At 36.9% G+C, this 4,422-nt stretch overlaps 1 protein-coding gene across 1 annotated transcript in view; it reads right to left on the bottom strand.

Moving 5' to 3' along the window:
- Positions 1-4,422, bottom strand: part of luzp2 (leucine zipper protein 2) — a 144,443-nt gene that overhangs the window by 1,578 nt on the left and 138,443 nt on the right. The window lies entirely within an intron of this gene.

The raw sequence follows: 4,422 nt of genomic DNA, 5'->3' as shown, positions 1-4,422 counted from the left end.
TATTTATGCTTTTTTTGTGAACAAAAGAACTTCAAAGTGTATCCTGCAGTTTAAACCTGCATATAGGTACTGGGAACCTTTACTAAAAAATCCCAAATTTTTGTAGGTTTTTTGGTATCTTTTTATCCTGGATTGTTTGATTGATTGATTAACAGCTCCCACTGTTGATATGCAGATTAGGGCTGAATCGTCTCCGACATTTGGATCGCAAAGCCTGCTTACTTGTACTCGGGCTTTATCGTCTTTACTTGCAAAACAGAGAGGCTACTCACATGAAACACAGCTACACTGAAAAACTGAAGGTCAAAACTCTGCAGAGTACATTAAGAATTAATCAATTGTACAACTTACTGTGTAACAGTGACACAGTTATACAAATCACAACTCAACTGAACCCATGATATACGCTCGGGTTCTATGCTAATATCAGAACAAACTCTTTTGTTCCATCACCATATATTTTAATGCTTGTTTAAAGTGGGTTTGGCCAATTTTAGACACGAATATCAAAGTATTTGTTTCCATAGTGTTTTTAAATTTGGGATAAAGAGGGTTTTTTTTTTATGTGGACATGAAAAGCACCTCAGCTTGGTATCTTACGTTCCCCTGACTCACAGGAGTGATTAGCATGCTTCAGTTCACATAGTTTTTGACAACTCAGTGACTTTGTTCCTAGACTTGAGGAATCCTTTGACAACTTTTTTTAAGTGTTAAATCTAGCAACTTTTTTTTGATAAACAACTGGGCATACTGCTTTGTTCTTGCTCTCCATCCACAGGCATTGTTCTGTTCTATTCTGTTTAGTGGCAGTAAACACTAAACAGAACTGTATTATATTTGCATGCTGTTATTTAGTCTAAATCTGTGTATTGTGTGGAAAAAAAAGAAGAAAAACATTCTCTTGTCTCTAATTTTCTCATTGTGATATTATTTTGACTTATGTGTATTAATTTTGTCAGATGATTTCTAGCTGTAAAATAGAACACACGTCCTCAGCCAGTCATGTTCAGTCTCTTAGGATAGAAAATGCCATATCTGAGAATGGCTAATAAAAGGAGAAGATTAGGATGGGGAAAACATAGAGAGTGGGCAGGAGGTAAAGTGTTATGGACTAAGCTTAAGGTGTTTGGGTCAAATAGAAGATTGAGAGTAGGAAATGAAAAAATGCTGGAGGTGTGCTTGACATCTGTCAAGAATGGTGGAGAAATGTGTTGCTCTGCTGGTGATAAATTGCAAGATTGATTACCAGCAAAGAGATGGGATAATGGGATCTTGAACAAGAAAAGCTACCACTCCATTTTGCAATGCCATGTCATACCCTGTCAGCACCACTTGATTGCAACCAATTTCCCACTACAACAAGACAATGACCCAATGCCCAACTCTGAACTATGCAAAAACCATTTCAAGAAGAGCCTGTAAGCTGGCATTTTGTCTATAGTACAGTGGCTAGCATGGATCTCTGAGCTTTTGTGGAAACAGGTTGTCTGCATGCAAGAATTGGCCATCAAACCAATCATTTTGGAGGTGCTTTGACAGACTTATGGCATGCATAAAAATGCTTCTTCATAATTATCATATTGTATTCATAGACAGATAGATAAATATTTTAGTTTTTTTTTTTCAAACTTTGATTCAAAGCACTTTTGAAAGAATCATATATCTGATCCAGTGGATGAGAATCAATCATGCTTCGTTTCATCTGTTCATCTGCAGGCATGATTCCTCACTTAATGCACTCTTGTGATTTCTTTCCACCCACTTTGATGTCAAGATTGGGATTCTTTACTGTGTATATCTTATTTTTCACCACCAAGAACTCTCTTAAGAACATCCAGTAGTTTTAGTTGACGGTCGATTTTTGGAAAAACTTTCAAGAGCTTTGTTAGTAGCAGAACTATGAATGTCACCCTACAAGCAGACATTCATAGTTTTGCTTTAAAGCCAATGTAGCCAACAATATGGCTGACGGGCAGAAAAAAAATCTGAAATAATGTTTCCACCTTTTTGAATTTATTCTGATTCATCCTGACTCTATACTTAATAATAAACAACCATACGACAATATATTTACATTGCATGGAGATTGTGAGATTTTTATTTATTTATTTATTTTTGTCTTGTACCCCGCCTCTCGCCCTATGACAGCTGGGATAGGCTCCAGCACCCCCCGCGACCCTGAAAAGGATAAGCGGAAGCGAATGGATGGATGGATGGATGGATATTTATTTTTGCCTACAGATACATCCAACAGAAAAATCAGTAGCTATATAATACTTTAAAACACACCACTAAACACATACCACTGATTGAATAACATCATTATTAGCAAACTAGGTGAAAGCAGAAGGAATTCTTTGGAAGCCTAAAACATATTTTTGCTAATGTTTTCCTCACTTTGAATCATAAACAGTAGCTGTTTATTTGAATGACTGCATAGCTGCCTTACTTGATTTTTATCATTTCCTTATCACCCTTTGTGATTTTTATATTCCAGCTGGCGTGCTTCCACTTGCACATTTTTAATGAATTCAGGAATGTCAGACACAAACATTACTCATGCTGTGGTACTTCTGAAATATGCTCTGTTGCTTAAGAATGTCAACATGTGCTAAAATGGTATGAAGTTATATGTTTGACCTATAGGAACACAGAAAAGAAAAAGAAAATGAACCAACTTTTTTTTTCAATGAAGTTATTGATGTGTTTAAACATAATCTGAAATATAGATACATTGTATTAAGTTTAAATGGCACACTTTTGCAATTTTTTTTAATATTGCTCTGTCACTCTGTGCATGACGAGGCCACATCAGTCTGCCAGAGGAGGCTAAGTCAATAATAATAATAGATTGCATTTATACACAATTTACAATTCATTCACTCTCACATTCATACACTGGTGGAGGTAGCTACAGCTGCCATATCGCGCCATTGGCCGCTCTGGCCATCACCAGTAGGCGGTAGGTGAAGTGTCTTGCCAGAGACAGAGACTGTCCGAGCCAAGGCTTGAACCGGCAACCTTCCGGTTACAAGACGACCTGCCAATACTTTGAGCTACTATCGCCCTATAGATAAGGATTGTGCAATATAGCTCACCTAAAGTGTTTCCTTGTTTTTCTTTTTCATAACTACTGCGGCGTTGTACCAAACACAACAGGTACAAGACTGTAAATACTTTTTCTTTCAAAAACATCTGAACATAAGGAGAAATGACACTTGGGTTCTCAGTTGCCACAAATCGAACATGAAAACGCGTAATGAAGGTGGAGAAGTGACAGAAATACGGAGCACCTAAATGCAGATTGATCCACTGAGACTGGAATGCAAATTACTACTAATCAAACTGTTTACTACACCATGTATGGCAAGTGCTGTGCAAGAGGGATAAAAACTGACAGAAGGAAAACAGTCTATTGTACATTTGGTACTGCAACACAATATGAAAATTTCGCAATTAGTGATCTAAGAAGGATCATAACTATATAACCATTACGTCTTACAATGTCATTAGACCGACCTGATGGTGATGGCTGAAAACCTTGCTACTGTTTTCCTGCATTTCTTCTTTTTCAAAGAAAACAATACTAGGATTAAAAATGTACTTTGTGCCCTAACAAGGATTTCTTTTTGCAGTTACATTTTTTTGCCTTGGGGAATTCTTCTGACTCCCCTAACAAGTAACATCCTAGATTAAGTTCACTACATTAAATCGAAATCGAAATAGCATTACATCTCATAATGCTATAAATCAGGGACATAGTCCAAAGCGTTGCTACACAAGAAAACAATTGTTAAACTTTCACAGAATATCTCTCTGGCACAAAATAAACCTGAGAAGTCAAATAAGCCCATTTGTCTCCTTTGCAATATTCTTGTATTTGTTTGCAAATACTCTGCGTGTCTAAAAATGGATTGCTGCCACTTGGAATGCAAGACAGTTGCTCAGTTACACAGTATTGCACTGCATTGAAATGAGATGCATTGTTTTGCTGTACCATCTGCCACCACCAAACAGGTGTGACTCAATTCAATAATAGGATGAGGGAGGCAGTTAAGCATGGACTTTGACAGGACATTGAATATCACATACTGTAGGTGACATTGGCACACTGAATAATAGATTTTTATGGATTGGTTGCTTTTTTTCTCCATTTTTTTAGGAATGTGATGTAGATGTTGTGTGTCTCGCTTGTGTCTTGATGAATCATCAACTGTGTTTCATTTGATGTCTTTGGGATGTACTTCATTATATACAGAGCTAAATCAGTTTGTTTAGTTAGTAGTTGTCAGGAAGGATGTCGTCACAATGTGTCAGCTACATCTGTGTTGCCTTTCTTTCCATATTGTCGTTTGAAAATGGCTTGTCATGCCATCTGTTTGATTACACTGCAGGATAATCCAAAAATTATTGTCAAAAAGC

The sequence above is a fragment of the Pundamilia nyererei genome, unplaced genomic scaffold (assembly GCF_000239375.1).
Source record: "Pundamilia nyererei isolate P.nyererei 1_Seehausen unplaced genomic scaffold, PunNye1.0 scaffold00251, whole genome shotgun sequence".
In the NCBI taxonomy this organism is placed as follows: Eukaryota; Metazoa; Chordata; class Actinopteri; order Cichliformes; family Cichlidae; genus Pundamilia; species Pundamilia nyererei.
The sequence above is the reverse complement of the archived record's forward strand: the minus strand, read 5'-3'. Positions and strand labels throughout refer to the sequence as shown.